Consider the following 22,854-nt stretch of genomic DNA (forward strand, 5'->3'; position numbering starts at 1 on the left):
TTTTTTTTTTTTTTTTTTTTTTTCAGTTGAAAATTCAGAGTAAAGATGAAAATGAAATCAACTCTTTCAGGTGAATTAACATTATATTGCCATTATACAAACCTTTTGGGGTATTATATGTAAGATTATGAAATACTTTTATATAAACACTTTTATATAAAGCACAGAAAGTGGAATGTTCAACTTGAAAATATTCCACTACATTGAAATAATTTTTACTAGAATCAAACACTTTAATCATGCTTAGAAACCTGGACAGACAAACATTCAAACATCTGAATTAGTCTCTCTTCATGTTGAAGTAGACCTGTTTGCTTTGAATTCACCATGTGGGTAAAATCAAAGCATAGAACCAACACTGTTTTGATGTAGCTTTGAAGATGGTAACAACTCTGACAGAGAAAAAGGCAGTTTTGAGTTTTCAAGAAAATGATGATCCACATGACTCTCAGCCCAAGAAAGTTTATCTTTAATGACTGCATGCTGAGAAACTCTTATTGAATGTTTTATTTTGAGGGAGACTCCTGGTGTGGCTCTGTGGGTTAATGCACCAGACTGCAAAGTCTTTTGAACTGCAAGGTCAGTGGTTCAAGATCACCAGCTGCTCCTTGGAAACCCTATGCAGGGTTGCTCTGGGTGGGAATCAACTTGACGGCAGTTCACAACAACAACAACAACCTAACTAGAGTGAAACTCAGAGGTCTATGGGTGCTATTCAGGATATAACACACATTCTTTTAAGCAGCAATATCTTTTGATCCAAGTAAACATTCACAGGAGCAAGCTATGTACAGAACAATTCAAGGTGGTCTAAGAATTAGAACTTATACTCCATGCTATACAAACTTTCCCATCAGTTTATATAATGTGGTCCCCAGATGGAATGGGCTAATTAGTATTCAAGGAAATATTAATGGCCCCAAGAAAAAAGAAATTTGTTTTCTTTTTAAATTTACTTTTTAAGATGCAGGGTGTTATGGTAGATAGGGAAGAGGTGAAGTGTAGATTTGAAAAAATCCAACATCCATTCCTGATTAAAACACTCAACAAAGTAGTAATTGAAGGGAAATTCCTCAAAATAATTAAGAACATATATACAAAAACAACAGGCTACATTAATATCAATGGACAGAAATTTAAAGCCTTCCCTCTGAAAACAGGAACCAGACAAGGATGCCCTTTGTCACCACTCCTATTCAATATTGTGCTAGAAGTCTTAGCCAGAGATATACAGCAACACAGGGAAATTAAAGGCATCCAAATTGGCAAAGAAGAAATAAAACTCTCTCTATTTGCAGATGGTATGAGCCTATACATAGAAAACCCCAAAGACTCAGTAAAACAGCTATTAGACACCCACACTTACAGATAATACCCACTTGACCTGGCTTCAATGACTGGATGATCAGAGCTCAACCAGAAGAAGAAAGAAGAGGAAAAAAAAGTATTCTGATACAATTTGATGAACTTGACCTACACCTATGGATGCAGTAGCTCAAAAGAGGGAACAAATCCTTACATCAAGGATCATTCCCAACCCCTTCATACACAGAGTAGACAGGGATGGACAACTTGGACATTGGCTACCCAAAATGGGGGTGGGGCCTACAAAGGTAAGAAGTGACTGGCTTTCAAGAGGGAACCTAGATGCAGAGGATGTGAAGGAAGGTAGAATCTCCACTGAGTAGTATCTAATCTGTCTAGGTTGGGCTGATGAAATGAAATGCAAATGGGTCTCTTGTGATACAATAGTGAATAATTGTTATCAGGACTGCTTGTGAGGGTTGGAAATGTAAACATAGACATTTTGTAGCAAGGAGGGAATGATTAACTCTTCATCTTAGGAGTGGAGGTCCTTGGGACCATCAAGAGAGAAGAGTAGAGCATGGGACCCTACACAGAGAAGCAGTAATGCCAGAGATGGAGGTAGAGACGATGATGTGGAGAGATGGAGCAGTTGGGGACTTTAGACCCAGAGAGGGAGAGGGCTGTGTGCTGATGACTGGGGGGCAGGCTTGCAGGGTATACCCTTTGGTTGGTTGATGATACATGGAGGGAATTGTAACCATGACAATGAAATGATATACAATAGAATGAATGTAAAACTAATGTTCTCCCAAGGAAACTATCACATAATTCACAATAAAACATTAAAAAATAAAATAAAGAAAAAGCTATTAGACCTCATTAGAAGATTCAGAAAAATGGCAGGATATAAGATCAACATGCAAAAATCAGTTGGATTCCTCTATAGTAACAACGACAGCGCTGAAAAAAACATTAAGAAAGAAATTTACAATAGCCACCCAAAGCATGAAATATTTAGGAATAAATACAACCAGAGAAAACAAAGGACCTATACAAAGAGTATTACAAAACAGTACAACAAGAAAACAAAAGAGACCTACAAAAATGGAAGAATGTACCATGCTCCTGGATAGGAAGACTTAACATTGTGAGAATGTCAATACTGCCCAGGTAACACTTCAAGCACAAAGTTGCCACTATATGTCCTTAAGGAGTCCTGGTGTGACACTGTAGGATAAAGTACTGTTACACAAAGTCTGTTTGAACTACAGAGTTGGTGGTTCAAACTCAACAGCCACTCCTTGGAAACCTTATACAGGGTAGCTATGAGTCAGAACCGACTCAATGGTACTTAACAGCAATATGTCATTGCAGCCACAATTTAGGATCCCCAAATTAAAGCCAAATTTATACTTTATTTTACCTTACACCTTTTTTTTAAATCTTACACTTCTTTAAACACATTAACTGTTCCCCCCAAACAGAAACAAGCAATCTGCAATTGGTATTGTTTTTGTGTGCTGTGGAGTCAGTGACTCTCTGTAGGGTTTCTGAGAGCATTTGGTAGGTTTGAACTTCTGACCTTGCAGTTGCCAATCCAGTGCTTATCCTACAGTGCCACACCAGAGTTTTTAACCATATTAGGGACCATGCTGGAGATCGCATGATAGAATTCTGCAAAATCAATGATTTCTTCATTTCAAATACCTTCTTTAGACAGCACAAGAGATGATTATACACATGGACCTCACCAGATGGAATACATAGAAATCAAATTGACTACATCTGTGGGAAGAGATGATGGAAAAGCTCCCTATCATCAGTGAAAATAAGGACAGGGGCAGACTGTGGAGCAGACCATCAATTACTCAAATGCAAATTCAAACTAAAGCTGAAGAAAATGTAAACAAGTCTGGGAGAGCCAAAATATGACCTTGAGTATATCCCACCTGAATTTGGAGATCATCTGAAGAACAGATTTGAAAAATTAAACACTAAAGCCTGAAGACCAGAAGAGTTGTGGGATGACATCAAGAATATCATACATGAAGAAAGCAAAAAGTCATTAAGAAAACAAGACAGAAGGAAAAAGTCAAAATGGATGTCAGAAGAGACTCTGAAACTTGCTCTCCAGTATAGAGATGCTAAAGCAAATGGAAGAAATGAGGAGGTCCAAGAGCTGAGCAGAAAATTTCAAAGATAAGCTCGAGAAGTTAAAGCCAAATATTACAACAAAATGTGCAAAGATCTGGAGTCAGAAAACCAAAAAGGAAGAACACACTCAGCATTTCTCAAGCTGGGGGAACTGAAAAAAAACTTCAAGCCTCAACTTTCGTTATTGAAAGTTTCTTTTGGCAAATTATTGAATGATACAGGAAAGATGGAAGGAATACACAGAGTTACTATACCAAAAGGAAATGGTTAATGTTCTGCCGGTTCAAGACTTAGCATATGAGTAGCATATGATCAAGAGCCAATGATTCTGAAGGAGGAAACTTAAGATGTGTTGAAGAAATTGACAAAGAACAAGGCACCAGGAATTAATGGAATAAAAATTGAAATCTTTCAAGAAAGTGAGGCGGCACAGGAGGAACTCATTCATCTCTGCCAAGAAATTTGGAAAACAACTATCTGGCCGATTGATTGTAAGAGATCCGTATTTGTGCCCATTCCAAAGAGAGGTGACCCAACAGAATGTGGAAATCATCAGACAATCTCTTTGATATTCCATGCAAATAAAGTTTTACTAAAGGCAATACAGAAATGGCCGCAAGCATACATTGACAGAGAACTTCTAGAAGATCAAGCTGGATTCAGAAGAGGATGTGGAACAAGATATATTGCTGGTGTCCGAAGGATCTTGGCTGAAAGCAAAGTATTTTATTGACTATGATTGTGTGGATCATGACAAGTTATGGACAACATTGTGAAGTATGAGTATTCTGGAACACTTAATTGTGCTCATAAGAAATCTATACCTGGACCAAGAGGCAGTTGTTTTAACAGAACATGGGACATTGAATGGATTAAAATTAAGAAAGGTGTGTGACAAGGTTGTATTATTTCATCATACTTATTCAACCTGTATGCTGAGCAAATGATCCGAGAACCTGGGTTATATGAAGAGAAACGTGGCATCAGGATTGGAGGAAGACTCATTAACAACCTGCGATAATACAACCTTGCTTGCTGAAATTGAAGAGGACTTAAAACATTTACTGATGAAGATCAAAGAGCACAGCCTTCTGTATGGATTACATCTTAATGTAAAGAAAACAAAAATCCTCACCACTGGAACAATAAACAACATTCTTATCAATGGTGAAAAGATTTCAGTTGTCAAGTACTTCATTCTTCTTGGATCAACTATCAACACTCATGGAAGCAGCAGTCAAAAACTCAAAAGATGTATTGCATTAGGCATATCTGCCACACAAGACCTTTTAAAGTGTTTAAGAGCGTAAGTGTCAACTTAAGGACAAAGGTAAGCCTAACCCAAGCCATAGTATTTTCAATAACCTCATATGCATATGAAAACTGCACAGTGAATAAGGAAGACTGTAGAAGAAATGATGCCTTTGAGTTATGGTGTTGGAGGAGAATATTGAAAGTGCCATGGGTTGCCAAAAGAACCAATAGATCCATTTTGGAAGAAGTGCAGCCAGAGTGCTCCTTGGAGGCCTCGATGGCCAAACTTCTTCTCTCATACTTCAGACATATTGTGAGGAGGGACCAGTCACTGTAAAATGATATCATATTGGCAAGGTGGAGGGTCAGAGAAAAAGAGGAAGACCCCCCAACAAGATGGATTGGCCAAGTGGCACCACTGATGGACTCAAACATGGCCACAGTAGTGAGGTTGGCCCAGGATCCAGCATTGTTTCACTTTGCTATGTATAAGGTCCATACAGACTTGATGGCACCTAACAACAACAGGGACCATAATCATTTCCAACAAACAGATTTTATTTCCTTTCTTGCACTTAAGGTAAATCACTTGTTTAGATTCTCCCTCTTATCAACAAATATTTTATTTCAGAGACTCATTTCAACTTCCTCTTTTGTAACTTGCCCAGAGTGTCTCCAGGGGCATTATGGAAATTATATTCTTTCCCTACCCCAGAGTTCTACTTATAGTTGTTTGTTTGTTTGTTTTTTTGCTAAATCAAAAGGAGGAAAATAAACAAATGTCCTTACACTTTAATCCCATGATAATGTATCTACTTTTTACCATGTTTGCATAAGTAAAAGGGTCACTCAAATTACCCAGGTTAAGGACAAAAACTATCTGCACCAAGATAATCTTCCATTTCTGTGTATTCAAAGAGCAGTTGACATCGTTTTAAGGTAATAAAAGAAAATCACAGTAAAATGCAACAAGTTAAAAGTAAACTTTTGACATATACGAGGGAGCTTCAGAAAACTCACGGAAAAATTCAATTACCTTTTTCTTTCTTTCTTTTTAAATCAACATATATTGAAGATTTAATATTTGCTAAGTACCTTGTTATATTCCTTGAGCACCTCAAAAGGTAGTGGCAAATAGGTCTACTCAATGGATGGATGCATTACATTGTAATAATACAGTTAAGATTCATGCATGAAGTACAAAGGGGCCATACAAACGAAACTGTTAAGTCGGCTAGGAAAAGTCTTATAAGTGTTACTTAGATGGCATTTCGACTGCCCAGGCTGTAAAGCTTTATGCGAGCAGAAAGCCTCATCTTTCTCCTGTGAAACAGCTGGTAGTTTCCAAATGCTGACCCTGAGGTTAACAGCCCTAGTCATAACCACTACGCTACAAGAGCTCCTTCTAGTGTTCCCTTATTCATCTAGTTGTACAGGCTCAAAACCTGCGGTTCATCCTTTGCACTTACCTGGATTTGATCATTTCACCTCGAAGTTTTGTCAATTTTCACTTCTACATATCTTTCATTGTTTCCCTATTCATACCATCCCCATCGTGATCTAAGTGTTTGTATTGTTCTCCTGTGAAACGACTTAGCTGCAATGTTTAAACTCTTATAAAACCCCAGTCTCTTTTACTGAGCTTGTTTTGCAGTAATATTGAAATACTGACAACTGACAGTGACTCCCTCACCTGTTTCACTGAGCTTGTGTTTCAGAAAGGTAGAACAGTCAGTCCCACCAACAAGTGACTCTCTAAATGCTGACCATTGGCAATAGACAACCTCGCATATGCCAAGTTTCAGACAGTATCTTCCATCACCTCCCAATACCATACACTACTCTAGAAGCCACCATGCCTCCCATTCCATCTGACTTCAACATACTCTTTGCCTTCCTCCTTGTTGTTGTTGTTATGTGCCGTGGAGTTGGTTCTGACTCATAGCTATCCTGTACAGGATTTCCAAGGCTGTAAATCTTTACGGGAGCTGAAAGCCTCATCTTTCGCCCACGGAACAGCTGGTAGTTTCGAACTGCTGACCTTGAGGTTTACAGCCCGATTCGTAACAACTACACTACCAGAGCTCCTTGCCTTTCTCCTAAAAATCCAATAATAGTTTGAAAACACCTGACCTCAGGGCTAGCACTATTCTCTGGTGTTAGGCCCCTTTCATCGCTTGGAAAGTGAGTACAGCTCTCTAATTTGAACCTCCATACTTGTGAATTCTTTTATACCCTGCTATTAGACGGCACATAACAACAACAACAACAATTAGTCCAACCTATCATTTTGATAGCCATTACTAGGATCTCCCTTTTTCTCCATTGCCTTCTTGGGTTTGCATCTAGAGGAACAGAGAGCAGTGGAAGATAGCAGCAAATCTGCTGCACAAGACCTCTTTAAAATGTTGAAGAGTGAAGATGCCAGTTTGAGAACTAAAGTGCACCTGGCACAAGCCATGGTATTTTCAATAACTTCAGATGCATGTGAAAGTTGGACAATGAATAAGGAAGACTGTAAAAGAATTGATGCTTTTGGTTATGGTGTTAGAGAAGAATATTGAAAGTGCCATGGATTTCCAAAAGAACAAACATCTGTGTTTGAAGATGTACAGTCAGAATGCCCTTTAGAAACCAGGATGAGCAGACTTCTCTCATACTTCAGACATGTTGTCAGGAGGGATCAGATATTGGAGAAGGATACCATGTTTGATAAAGTGGAGAGTCAGAGAAAAAGAGGAAGACCTCCTACCAGATGGATTGGCACAGTGGTGGAAGCAATGGGCTCAGGAGTAGCAACAACTGTGAGATTAGCCACGGACTGGGCAGGCTTTCATTCTGTTGTGCATAGGGTTGCTATGAGTCAGAACCAACTCAATGGCACCTAACAACAACAACAACCCCCTGATCCTGTCTTGTGAGTCAGACTGCTTTGACTTGCTCTCCTCTTGCTGTCTCTAATCCCTGGCACCACTTCTTTATCAACCCAGGTCAAGAATTTGGTTGGTAAATTATACCCCATCTCTGAGCACATAACAATTTCTAGGTCAAAAGTGTTAGTTTTACTTTTTTTCCTTGGCCAGTATAATCTGATGTTGGTACTATCTCTTTTTGTTCAGGCACAGTCTCGAAGAATGCTTCCTAACAGGTTCCCCTTTAGGTATACCTTTGTCCCAGACTCAGGGCTGCCTGGTTCTGGTGGAAGATCTCGAAGTGTTGTCTGATGTCGAACTCAAGGACGCCAGACTCTTTGTCAGATTTCTTCAGGTCATTCAGGCAGGGGACACTCCGACCAAACCTTTTGTTTTGGCATGTTCTTGTCCCTGAGATGACTATAATCTGAAGGTGCAGGGACTGACCAAGCTCAAGTACAAACATTTAATCTTTTACCACAATAAGACCTATTGCTGTTGTTGTTAAGTGCCATCAAGTCTGTTCCTACTCATAGCAACCAGTAACCTTATGGTTCAAACCAACTTTGCAGTCCAGTGCACCACCACAACAAGACCAATATAAATTGGGAGGCCAAGAAGTCTGGCCAAAGAATTCATCTCTCAATCACAATTCTGCCCTACAACCTTATCAAATGGTAGAAGGCCCCCTATGTTCAAGTTTTCCTTGAACTTGCTCACAGCCCTGATCTAAATTCTGCTTGAGTATGCACCTCGGTTCCTCTCCTCCTCCCCAAGACCACTGAAAGTCTTCTCTTCAGTCTTCCTTATCACTCTTCAAGCTGAGGCTGCTGTATTTTTTCTTTCATGTCTATCATCTTTCAACTGCCCTCTAGGGAGCCTTGGGTTTCTAAGGTATCATGACAAACTTTGATCTCAATCTACTCGTTAAGGGGGCCCTCGGATTTCTGGTGTAGCGCTGTGGGTTAATGCACTGGACTGCAGAGTAGGATTGATACACAAGGTTGGCAGTTCAAGCTCACCAGCCATTCCTCAGAAACCCTATACAAGGTAACTATGGGTCAGAACCAGTTCAATGGCACTTACCAACAATGACAACTAAGACAAACTTCAAACAGGCAACCTTTGAAGACTTATTTTTCTCTCTTGTGTAAAGGTCTTCTTGGGCCCATTGTTGTGCTTGTTGTTAAGTGCCATGGAGTCGGTTCTGACTCATAGTGACCCTGCACAGGGTTTCCGAAGCTGTAAATCTTTACAGGAGCAGAATGCCTCATCTTTCTCCCATGGAACAGCTGGTGGTTTCGAACTGCTGACCCTGAGGTTAGCAACCTGATTCATTCACTACACTACCAGAGCACTTTCTTGGGCCCATTATGGAATATTGTTTAACTTTTGGACTGTCATCTTTTCCTCTTTTCCTGAGTCAGGCACACTGTGGATTAAGTCTTTTCAGGTCCTCAGAACCCTCTCTCCCTTGGCATAGTTTGAAACGGAAAACTCACCTTACTAGTTTCTGGGAGTACTTGTTTTCCATGCTTAGAAGTGCCAGATTGTTGTTGTTAAGTGCCCTTGAGTCGGTTCTGACACATAGCAACCTTGTATAGGGTTTCCAAGGAGAGACTGGTGAGCTTGAACCACCAACCTTGTAATTCAAATGGCTTTGCAGTCTGGCGCATTAACCCACAGAGCCACATCAGGACTACACAAGTGCCAGATTAGTGAGGCCTATTTTGGCCCATTTGTGATCCACCTCTGGGCCAGATTGGTTGGTGGTGGTTATGTGCCGTGGAGTCGATTCCAACTCATAGTGACCTGAACAGCTGGTGGTTTTGAACTGCTGATCTTGTGGGTCACAGCCCGATTCGTAACCACTACGCTACCAGAGCTAAAGGGAAGTTAGGCCACCTATAAAGGCTCCCTATGGGACTTCTAAGGAGTCCTGGTGTGGCGCTGTGGGTTAATGCGCCAGACAGCAAAGCCATTTGAACTGCAAGGTCGGCAGTTCAAACTCACCAGTCGCTCCTTGTATTAGGTTGCTATGGGTCGACTCCGACTCAACAGCACTTAACAACAACAACATGGGACTTCTAAGGAGCTCTGGTGGCATAGTGGTTACGAATCAGGCTGCGAACCGCAAGGTCAGCAGTTCGAAACTACCAGCTGTTCCGCAGGAGAGAGATGAAGCTTTCTGCTTCCGTAAAGATTTACAGCCTCTCAAACCCTATACAGGCTCACTATGAGTTGGATTCCCACTCGATGGCACTTAGCAACAACGTGGGTCATAACCAACATGACAGCAGTTAACAAATACAATAACAACTTGTGGAAAGGTTGGTCCACCATAGGCCAAACCTCAAGCATACCAAAAGACTCCCTAGTGAGACCTTCCAGCACAGGAGATTTTAAAACAGAAACTAATCTTCTTCTTTTGTAATATTGCCTGGCCGCAGTATACCCTCAGGGACCAAGAACAATAGCCCATTAATGCATCCTTCTCTGTTAACATCATTTTACATTACATCTCATTTGCAACAGAAAGAGAAAATAGAAGGATACCCCCTATATACTGTATGGCTTTAGGGCTCTGTAAGAAAATGCTGAGTGGAGCAAAGGCTAGAGAAGAGTCTGCTGCTGTGAAATTGAAGGGAAAGATGTTTGTTTGTAAACCTGAAACTTCTAAATAGCCTGAGGACATCCTAGATGACCCACCTTATTTGGCTCTCTCCTCAATAGATCCCCACTTCCACCTTCTACTAGGCCCTCTTTGTTCATTCTCTCACAAGTCTGGCTCAGGCACCAAGTCTGTAGCCTCCCAACTTATGAAGGTTAGCCTGTGGTTAACAGCCCCTCCCCCATCCCCCAAACCTCCATCTTATGGCACTCGCCTTCACCTACTACTTTCCTCTCCTCTTACTTCCAACCCTGACCCTTCTCCAACGTGTATGCAATCAGGTTATAGGGTGGGATCCAAAAGCCTGTAAACTCCCCTAGTACTTCAGGGAAGGACCTGAGGCAGGAGCAAGCTCAGGGACTGCCTGAGTACATGTCTCCTTTCCAGATGTGATTTGGGGCTGTAAAAAAGAGAATCTAAGGAGTGTTAATGTTGTTGTTGTTGTTAAGTACCATCAAGTTGGTTCCGACCCATAGCAACCCTGAATAGTGTTTCCGACGAGCAGCTGGTAAGCTTGAACCACTGACCTTGTGGTTCAAACCTATTTTTCAGTCCAGTGCATTAACCCACAGTGCCACACCAGGACTCCAGGGAGTGGTCAATAGACCCTGAGATGTTTAGAGTTGAATTCCAAAAACTGTCCCTTAAATTCTTTCTTTAATGGAAGGTTGTGGAAGCAATATTGACCTTTTGTTTCACCATTATAATTTTAAACACTGGCTGGTTACTTCAAGGTTTAAAAAAAAAAATAATGTGATTTTTTAATTTTTATTTTTAGACAAAATAATTACATTTTGGTTATGTTTTTAAAAGATTCCTTATCTTTCTCATTAATACACTAACATATTTACGGATAAAAAGGTATAAACTAGATATAAATTAGATGTTTCCTTCAAAGTGATATTTTGGAGAATAGTGACTGGACATAGATGAAATACAATTGATGATGAGTTGAGAATTATTGCTGGGTGATAGAGCTAAGGGGATTCATGATCCAATACCTTCTATTTTGTTGTTGTTGCTGTTGAATGCCTTTGAATTGGTTCTGACCTATAGTGATCCTATATAGGGTTTCACAGGAATGGCTGGGGAGCTTGAACTGTCAACCATGTGGTACAAGCTGACTTTGCAGTCAAGCACATTCTCCACAATACAGTTTTGTTTTTGTTTTTGTTTTCCAGAAAATTAGGCAATTCTACAGTTCCAATGAATCTTTGGAGTCTTGGTGTGGTGCTGTAGGATAAGCACTGGACAAGTTTGGTTTGAACTGTCAGATTGAAGGTTCAAACTCGCTAGCTGCTCCTGTGAAACCCTATATAGGGTCACTATGAATCAAAACTGACTTGACAATACTGAACAACAACAATGAACTTTTAGTTTTATCTAGTTATTCTTTGATTTCTAAAAATGACTAGTTACAATTTAGTCATGAGGAGATGCTAAATTTAAAGGAGCTATTATAATAATGTATCAGGCTGCTAACCGCAAAGTCAGCAGTTCGAAACTAACAGCGGTTCCAAGGGAGAAAAATGAGGCTTTCTGCTCCCGTAAAGATTTACAGCCTCAGAAACCCTGTACAGGGTCGCTATGAGTCAGAACCAACTCCACGGCACATAACAACAACAACATTATAATAATGTAATAATTTTAATAACACAAAATAAACCAAGTTTAAAATTTTAATGTGCTTAAAGATTTTGTTTTAAAAATCTTCATTCTTTCTTTATTTTGCATGTTATAAACATCTTAATTGCATTGTTTTCATGATGATGATGAAGATTTTGACAAACGCAAACACCTAGTAACTTGTGTTTTAGAAGGGATAAAGAGATGTGTGTCCAAAACAGTCAATTATTACAAAATTAAAGAGCTTACTCAGGAGAAAGAGGAAAATTCCCTAACCTTCTTGTACAGGCTGACTGATGCATTCAGAAAGTATACACATGTGGACCCAATTTGGATGCACTTGTTGACTCAGGCCTACCTGGATATTATAAAAATATTAAGAAAGGTAGAACTGGGACCAGACATCACTTTATCTCTACTAACGGAGGAGGTTCACAAGGATTTAATAACTGTGATAAGGATAAGGATGGCAAAGACAGAAAAAAAAAAAAAAAAAAAAATAAACAGTCTACTGCAGGCAGTAGCTTTAGAATGCCCAACTAACTTTATCTCCCTCCCACCTTGAGGAAACACCTTTGCCTATAGAGGTTGTTGTTGTTGTTAAGTGCCGTCGAGTCGATTCCGACCCATAGTGACCCTGTACAGGGTTTCCAAGGGTGTAAATCTTTACGGGAGTAGAAAGCCTCATCTTTCTCCCACGGAGCGGCTGGTAGTTTCGAACCGCTGACCTTAAGGTTCGCAGCCCGATTCGTAACCACTACGCTACCAGAGCCCCTTAAGTAGAAGAAGATAAAAATGACAAAATTCTGGCACCAATAGTGGCCGAAACATCCTACAGCAGGGTGTAACATGGATCCCCCACTGGCCAAAGACTCCAGCTCCCTGATGGCTTAGGTCCAAGCCCGTCATGTTGGGGGAGACCTGTCCTTACAGTGCCCAGGGCCTAGCTACGCTATGCTCCCAGCAACAAGAATATCCTCATCACCACTGTGGAGACTCCAGTGTCTGTTGAGGTGGAAGATAAGACAATTTTATTCATGTTAGATATGAGATATTTATTATGTTAGATATTAGATATCTCTGTCTTTTCCTCCATTGAGTGCAGGGTTATGGGGGGGTGGAAGGAAAATCCCAGTAAAAACCCTACATAGGATAACTATCAGTCAGAACCTCAAAGACACTTAACAACAGCAACAACATGAGGAAGCTATTGTTGAACCATTTATAAGTTAAATACGTTCTGGATTCTTTTGTTTACATTTCTAAGTATACAAACACCCCTGATAAGAGAAATTATCTTCTCAAATTTTTGTTGTTAAATGTTGTCCCAAATATCTAAAACAAAAGCACAGGATCTGGGATTTGTGCTGTCTCAAGTAGCATAGTGGTTACGAATCGGGCTGTGAACTTCAAGGTCAGCAGTTTGAAACTACCAGCCATTCCATGGGAGAAAGATGAGGCATTCTGCTCCCGTAAAGATTTGCAGCCTTGGAAACCCTGTACAGGGTCACTATGAGTCGGAACCAACTCTACGGCACATAGCAACAGAAAAGAAACTAATATTTTGACCCCCCAAAAGAAAAGAAATAACTAATAGACTGAGGATCCCCTCAACTAAGAACCAGTTGACAGTTTCTGAGAATGATAGGATTCTGTAGGATTTGGATCCCTAACTTTGGTCTTATTGCAAAATTATTATATGAGACCCTAAGGATTCCTGGTGTATTGCTGTGGGTTAATAGGCTGGATTGCAAAGTTGGTTTGAACTGCAAGGTTGACAGTTCCAGCTCACCAGCCACTCCTTGAAAACCACATACAGGGTTGCTATGGGTCAGAAATGACTGGACAGCACTAAACAACAACAGTAACAAAGTGAGAAGAGAAGACATGATTAACATGGACCTCTGAATGTGAGGTTGCCATCAACAAGCTCAAAAGTCTCCTTGGGGAGACCTAAGCACTGGGCTTACCAAATCTAGAAAACCTCTTTTAGCTGTTTGTCCATAAAAAACAGGGGTGTAGGTAAGGGGAAGATCTTGAAGATCTCTCTCTCTCTCTCTCAAGAGCCCTTTTATCCCACTTCCTCCACTCTTTCATTAAATTGTTTAAACTCCTTCTATCTCTTCCTCCATAGTCTCCCCCAAAGACTAGTAGTCCTTTCTGGACAATCTTTCCAGGGCCCTTCCAGCCCAGATCACCAGCTTCCCTTCTAGGGAGCTCAGAGGATGTTATTTGAATTCACATCCCTTTTCTATGTCAGACCTGTCTCAAATTGAAACCAAGTTAGGTACCTTCTCAGATGACCTGAACTAAAGTGTTTGAATATCTTACCCTCTCCTATGACTTAGAAAGGAGAGATAGGTACATGATTTTCTCCACCTGTACTAATTCAGAGGAAACAGTTCTTATATGGTCAGAGGCTAGATATCCTACTGGTTCCACAACTGGCTCTGATTGGTAACCCAACTGGGAAGATCAGCAGGGCTCCCCCGATCGACCACAGGGAAACCATATGTTCAAAGCCTCACTGAAGGCATAAAAAGAATTACTACTAAACCTGTTAGCCATGACAAACTTACAGAAAGTCTACATGCTGGGAGATCAAGTCTTTGCCTATTTTTTCCTAATACTCCCAAACTATCCCACCCCTCTACTTGGAAGAGATCTCAAGGAAAAATTAGGTACACAGCTCCTTTTATATCCTCAAACATTTTTCCTAGGCCTCCTTGGTAAGACTTTACTGCCTACACCTAAATTTTTTACTCCCTTTTATCTCCTTTGAAGTTTTTGAACAACTTCCTCCTAAAGTTTGGGACACAGACATCCCAGGAAGAGCAAATTCCAATCGCACTAAGACCCCACTCAATTTCTTTGTCAATCAGACTATCCTCTTAAGTTAGGAAGCCTTCAAAGACTCAGACATCTTGTTAGTAAATTCCTTAAGTCATGTCTCCTTAAACATACTGTACAAAAGTTATTTCTAAACTATTTATACCAACCCAATCAAACCAATTTGAAGGGCATTGTGGGTTAATGTGCTGACTGCAAAGTCTGTTTGAACAGTAAGGTCGGCAGTTCAAGCTCATCAGTTGCTCCTCAGGAACCCTATACAGGGTTGCTATGGGTTGGAACTGACTAGATAGCAGTCAACAACAATATTTTCTTCAATACTCCTTGCCCAACTAGGCCTCCTATGCCTAACTGCCTCTCAATACTCTGGAACCCTCTGTAACTCAATTTAACAATCAGTCAACCTCTTGCAATCAGACCTTTACCATTTCGGCCCAGCACACGTGGACCAAAGTAGTTACAAACCATCGAGCTAAGTTCCTACAGTCCTATGGTGACATTCTGACAACTACACTTACTTTTTCTGTAAACTGCCAATTTTTACCCTTATCAATGATATAAATTCCCTGTTCTCTTAGAACCCCATGAAGACAGAAGCAGAGCCATGAAGATATCACAGTTCTTAGGACATTAGGAATCTTAGCTGGAATATCCATTGGCTCTGCAGGCCTACTTAACTCTGTATTTACTGCTAGGCACTTCTCCATAGAATTAAATCAATATGGAAATCATCGGACAATATCTTTCATAACCCACGCAAATAAAGTTTTACTAAAGTTAATACAGAAATGGCTGCAAGCGTACATTGACAGAGAACTTCCAGAGGTTCAAGCTGGATTCAGAAGAGGCCATGTAACAAGGTATGTCAATGCTGATATCAAATGGATCTTGACTGAAAGCATAGAATGACAGAAAGATGTTTACCCGTGCTTTATTGATTACGCAAAGGCTTTCGATTGTATGGATCATGACAAGATATGGACAACATTGGAAAGTATTAGTAATCCTGAATACTTAATTGTGCTCATGAAGAATCTGTACATAGACCAAGAGGCAGTTGCTCCAACAGAACATGGGAACACTGAATGGTTTAAAAGTAAGAAAGGTGTGCGACAGGGTTGTAATCTTTCACCATACTTATTCAACCTGTATGTTGAGTAAATAATCTGAGAAGCTGGGTTATATGAAGAAAAATGTGGAATCACGATTGGAAGAAGACTCATTAACAACCTGTGATAGGCAGATGATAGAATCTTGTTTGCTGAAAGTGAAGAGGATTTAAAATACTTACTGGTGAAGATCAAAGAGCACAGCCTTCAGTATGAATTGCTTCTCAATGTAAAGAAAACAAAAATCCTCACCACTGGACCAATAAACACCATTCTTATCAATGGAGAAAAGATTGAAGTTGTCAAGGACTTCATTCTTCTTAGATCAACTGTCAACACTCATAGAAGCAGCAGTCAAGAAATCAAATGATGTATTGCATTAAGCAAATGTGCTGCACAAGACCTTTTTAAAGTATTGAAGGGCAAAGATGTCAGCTTGAGGACTAAGGTGGGTCTGACCAGGCCATGATATTGTCAATAGCCTCATATGCATGCAAAAGCTGGACAGTGAATAAGGAAGACTGTAGAAGAATTGATGGTTTTGAGTTATGGTGTTGGAAGAGAATATTGAAAATGCCATGGGCTGCCAAAAGAACCAACAGATCTGTGTTGGAAGAAGTGCAGCCAGAGTGCTCCTTGGAGACCAGGATGACCAAACTTCATTCTCATATTTTGGATGGATTGTAGCCTTGGAGAAGCAGTCACTGGAGAAGGATATCATGTTTGTTAAGGTGGAGTGTCAGAGAAAAGAGGAAGATCCCCAGAAAGATGGATTGGCAGTATAGCAGCATGAATGGGCTCAAGTACAACAACAATTGTGAGGTTGGTCCTGGACCTGACAGTGTTTCATTCTGTTGTTCATAGGATCACTATGAGTCAATACTGACTTGATGGCACCTAACAACAAAAACATTCACTAATTAACCAATGAAATCAATATCCCCCAAGAACAAATTAACTCCCTAGCCAGAGTAGTGATACAAAATAGGAGAGTTAGACATATTCACAGCCAGTTATGAGGCATGTGTGTCTAAGAGAGGACTACTGTTTCTTTGTTAACCAGTCAAGAAAAATACCAACCTATTTACAAAGCATACTTAGTAGATTGAGTAAACTTTATGAAAAAGAAATAGCAGGTGGTTTTGATTGGTAAGACTTCAAAGCTAATATATTTTCTTGATTCTCCTGGTTAACTCCAATATCAGGCCCTCATCCTAATTTTATCCGTTGGTCCCTGTGTCATCCATTTCCTTATGTTTTTCATTCAAGATAAAATTCAAACCATAAACAACCCTTTACAATGCTTCAAATTTTCAATAACCATAGATTTTAGATCTGTTCAATTTCAGTCCCTCTCTCTTAATGAGCTATCTTTGAACATACAGGTAGGGACATGTCTATGACCCTAAATCAGTTGGAAGCAGTTACTGAAAAATGAGAGCACCATCCTAATTCCCTAGTTACAGGTCCTTTTGTTAAGAATAACTGACAATGAGAGGGTGGAATGAAAGGACTCAGTTATAGTGCTTAAACACTTTTAAGACCCCAGCCTATTTTACTGATCTTTATTTATAGTAATGTAGAACTGCTGGCTAGTGATAAGCTGCTCACTAGCCTGTTTCACTGAGTTTATTTTCCAGGAATGGAAAGCAGCTGACCCCACAAATAAGTGACTCCCTAAATTCCGTCCTTGCCACTAATCTGCCAATTTGCTGTATTGTGGTGGCTTGCATGTTGCTGTGATTCTGGAAGGAATGCCACCCGTATTTTAAGCATGGTGGACTATGTTTCAAATGAGCTTCCAGACTAACACAGACTAAGAAGAATGAAAGATAGGTTACTTCTCAATATTTAATCACTGAAAACCTTATGAATAGCACTGGAATATTGGCAGTAAGCACTAAAATACGGAATGTTGGAACATGATGAGGAACACCAGAATATTGTCAGAAACAGTGATGGAAAATGATCACCTCAGGTTGGAAGGCACTCAAAATACTACAGATGAAGAGCTGCCTCCTCGAAGTAGAGTTGACTGTGATGACATGAATAGAATAAGGCTTTGGGGACCTTAATTTGCTGATGGGTCACAATTCAATATGAGGAGAAGCAGCTGTAAACATCCATTAATAATCATAACATGGAATGTGCATATTATGAATCTAGGAAAATTGGAAATTGTCAAGCATGAAATGTAATCCATAAACAACTAGTGGGCTGAAATAGACTGATATTGGCTATTTTGAATCTGACAATCACATGGTTTGCTATGATAGGAAGGAGAAGTGAAGAGGAATGGCATCACATTCATCATCAAAAAGAACATTTCAAGATCTATCTTGAAGTATAGTGCAGTCTCTGGTAGGATAATATCCATGTGGCTAAAAGGAAGACAAGTTAATACAAGTATTATTGATATTTGCACCTCAACCACTGTACCAGAGTCACTGTACCGAAAATAAATGGTCTATGTTCAAACACTTCAAGAGGTAGCAATATAATCAAGAGCCAGTGATATTTAAGAAGTAAGTCCAAGGTATACTGAAGGCATTGGCAAATACCAAGGCTCTGGGAATTGATGGAATATGAACTGAAATCTTTCAACAAACTGGAGGCAGCCATGCATCTATGCCAAGAAATGTAGAAGACAGCTACCTGGCCAACTAAATAGAAGAGATTCATATTTGTGCCCATCCAAAGAGAGGTGCCCCAAAGGAATGCAGAAATAATCAGACAATATCAATATCACATGCAAGTAAAATTTTTCTAACCATAATTTAAAAATGGCTGTAACACTACAATGACAGAGAACTGCCCGAGGTTCAAGCTAGAGTCAGAAGAGGATGTAAAAGGAAAGATATAATTGCTGATGTCAGATGGATCTCAGCTGAAACCAGAGAACCTGAGCTTTACTGAATATTCAAAGGCTTTGGATTATGTGAATCATGGAAAGCTATGGACAACATTGTGGAAAATGAGTATTCTGGAATGCTAATTTGTGCTCATGAGGAACCTATCCTTAGACCAAGAGGCAGTTGTTCAGAAAGAACAAGGAAACACTGATGGTTTAAAATTAGAAAAGGTGTGTGCCAGGGTTATATTCTTTCACCATACTTATTCAATCTGTATGATAATTATGTAATTCGAGAAGCTAGATTATATGAAGTAAAACATGGCATCAGGATTGGAGGAAGACTCATTAACAACCTGCAATATGCAGATGATACAACCTTGCTTGCTGAACTTGAAGAGGACTTCAAATACTTACTAATGAAAATCAAAGATGATAACCTATGGTATGGGTTGCACCTCAATGGAAAGAAAAAAACCCAAATCCTCACCACTGGACCAATAAACAGTATTCACATAAATGGAGAAAAGATTGAAGTTGTCAAAGACTTCAATTTGCTCAGATCAACCATCAGCACTCAGGGAAGCAGGAATAAAGAAATCAAACAAGGTATTGCATTAAGCAAATCTGTTGCACTGTTGTTGTTGTTGTTAGGTGCCATCAAGTTGGTATCGACTCATAGCTATCCAATGCACAACAGAACGAAACACTGCCTGGTTCTAGGCCAACTTCACAACTGTTGCTGCACTTGAGCCCATTGATGCTGCCACTTTGCCAATCCATCTTGATGGGGTCTTACTCTTTTTCTCTGACCCCTCCACCTTATTAAACATGGTATCCCTCTCCAGTGACTGGTCCCACCTGACAATATGTCTGAAGTATGAGAGATGAAGTTTGGCCATCCTGGCCTCCAAGGAGCACTCTGGCTGCACTTCTTCTGAACAGATCTTTTGGCAGCCCATGGCACTTTCAATATTCTCCTCCATAAAATGTTCTAGAGCAAAGATATCAGTTTAATGAATAAGGGGCACCTGATCAATGCCAGGGTCTTTTCAATAACCTCATACATGTGAAAGTTGGACAATTAATAAAGAAGATCATAGAAGAATCGATGCATTTGAGTTAGAGTGTTAGAGGAGAATAAAGAACAAAAAAGTCTGTTTTGGACAAAGTACAATCAGAAATTTCTTTAGTAGCCAGGATTGGCAGATGTTATCTCTCATACATTGGACATGTTGTCAGGAAAGGGAAGTCCATGGAGAAGAATATCGTGCTTGGTAAAGTGTAGAGTCTGTGGAAAAGAGGAAGACCCCCAACAAGATGCATTGGCATAGTGGCAGCATCGATGGCTCACATGTAGCAATGATTTGTGAGGTTGGCTCAGGACCAAGCGGTGTTCCATTTTGTTTTGTATACAGTTGCTATGAGTTGTTACTGCCTTGTTGTTGTTGTTGTTAAGTGCCGTCAAGTCGGTTCCGACCCATAGCGACCCTGTACAGGGTTTCCGAGGGTGTAAATCTTTACGGGAGTAGAAAGCCTCATCTTTCTCCCATGGAGCGGCTGGTAGTTTCGAACCACAGACCTTAAGGTTCGCAGCCTGATTCGTAACCACTACGCTACCAGAGCTCCTAGTTACTGCCTAGAAGGCACCTAACTACAACAGCAGCAATCTGCCCATGGTCATTGATGACCTCTTTGAGGCTGAGCAATGAACAGTATCTTTAATCACCTCATGGTTTAGCACTGTGTATTAAGCATTGGTCTGAAAGGTCAGTTTGATCTTTATGGTTGGTGGTCCAAATCCACCAGCCACTCCTTCGCAACCCTATACAGAATTGCTATGAGTCGGAACAGATACAAGGGCACTTAACAACAACAACAATATTCTATGATGTTCATCCAGATGAACAATATCTTAAATCAGCTCTGAGTATCCTATTATGTTAGCTAAGAGGACACACCACTTATGTTGTTAATCTGCTTCCCATTCTACCTGTCCATAACATTCCCTTTGCCTGCCTCCTAAAAATTCAGTAAAAGACTTAAGCACCTGAACCTCAGGGCCAGAACTACTGGTGTAAGGCCCTTTTCCTCCCTTCAAATGTGAATACAGTTTTTCTAATTTGAACCTCATTACTTGTTAATTCTTTCACATCCCATGACTCCAGCCCAATCCAACACCCTGGACTATGTCAGTAACCTCTTTTTTTTTTTTTTTTTCCTATCTACTTCCCTGCTCCCTGGATTCACTGTTTCCTCTATTCCTTGCTCCACACTTCGGTCAGGATGATCCTAAAAGATAGAAATCTTTCCTGTTTCACCTGCCCTCTTCCTCTAGTCCCACAATACTATGAGGATAAAAAACAAAATTCTTAACAAGGGTAACAAAATTCTGCAAGATATGACTTTATTTGTTACCTCAAAGTAATTCATCTTTTGGGTGAGTATTGTAAATAGTATTGTTTTCCTAATTTGGATCCAACTGATATTTGTATATTGATCATTTACACTGCCAATTTGCTGAATTTTTCTATGAGGTCCAACAATTTTCTTGTTGAGTTTTTGGGATTTTCTATATATAGGATCTTATCTTCTGAAAATACAGAGAGTTTTACTTTTTCTTCGCCAATTTGAATGTCTTTAATTTCCCTTTCTTGCCTTATATCTCTAAAGCTTCCAACACAATATTGAATAAGGGTGATGGTAATGTGCATCCTTGTCTGGTTCCTGTTCACATAGGGAATACTTTCAATTTCTATCCATTGAGAATAACATGGGCTGTTGGATTTGTATATATGCTTTTAATTATGTTGAAGAATTTCCTTTCAATTCCTACTTTGTTGAGTGATTTTGTCAAGAATGAGGGTTGAATTTTTCAAACACCTTTTCTGCATTAATTGATTTGATCATGTGGTTCTTTTCCTTCTTTTTATTTATATAATGGCTTGCATTGATTTTCTAATATTGAACCACCCTTGGATCCCTGGTATGTATGCTACTTCGTCATGGTTTATTTTATTTTATTTTTTGATAGATTGTTAAATTATGTTGACTAGGATTTTGTTGAGAATTTTTGCTCTACGTTTATGAGGAATGTTGTTGTTGTTGTTGTTAAGTGCCATCAAGTCGGTTCCAACCCATAACAACCCTCTAGAGGTTTTCCAAGGAGCGACTGGTGAGCTCGAACCACCTGCCTTGCAGTTCAAACTGACTTTGCAGTCTAATGCATTATGAGGAATACTGGGGTATAATTTTTTTGGAAGTGGTGTCCTGGCCTGGTTTTGGTATGGTCACTTCATAAAATGTATTCAGGAGTTTTACATCTTTTTTTTTATGTTCTAGAATAATTTCTATAAAATTAATGTCAGCTCCTCTCTCAATGTTTGGTCAAATTCACCAATAAAGTCATTTGGGCCTGGGCTTTTTTGATTAGGAGTGTTTTAATGACCTGATTAATTATTATTTTGTTATTGTTGCTGTTTTGTTAAGTGCCATTGAGTCAGTTCTGGCTCCTAGTGACCCTGTATGGAGTTTCCAAGGAGAGGCTGGTGAACTTGAAGAGCCAAACTTATAGTTCAAACCAACCTTGCAGTCCAGTGTGTTACTCTTTTTTTCCCCCCCTTCTTTCTTCTTCTAGTCGAGTACTGATCATCCAGCCATTAAGCCAGGTCAAGTGTGTACTGCTGTAAGTATTAGTGTTCTTGTGCATCTCCCCCACTTCATAACAGCTAGATGCTTCACTCTCCGCTCTAGTCCTCTGTGGCCATGCCACTGACTCTGGTCAGGAGTACCCAGATCTTGCCATACTGCTGGCCAACCAAGTCTCCACCTGGGTTCACAGGAGGCTATAGAATGTGGTCATACTTAGCTCACGAATTCATTGCTTTATTCCCCCCACTTCTCCTTATTGGTGACCAACATAGTCATCGGCCAAACCACATGACTGCTCATGTATTCCCGTTGAGTCTTAGTCTTGGAAGGTGGTTTGTTCTGAGGGCACCCAACTGCTTCCCTTGAAGGCTCATGGGCAAACAGCTTGCTTGTTCTTGTAGTAGTCAATCAGATTGCCATTATTGTTTTTATTTTTCCTGCCGGTCTTTCTTTTACAAAGTATCTTCT

The sequence above is a fragment of the Chrysochloris asiatica genome, unplaced genomic scaffold (genome assembly GCF_000296735.1).
Source record: "Chrysochloris asiatica unplaced genomic scaffold, ChrAsi1.0 scaffold00012, whole genome shotgun sequence".
NCBI classification, from domain to species: domain Eukaryota; kingdom Metazoa; phylum Chordata; class Mammalia; order Afrosoricida; family Chrysochloridae; genus Chrysochloris; species Chrysochloris asiatica.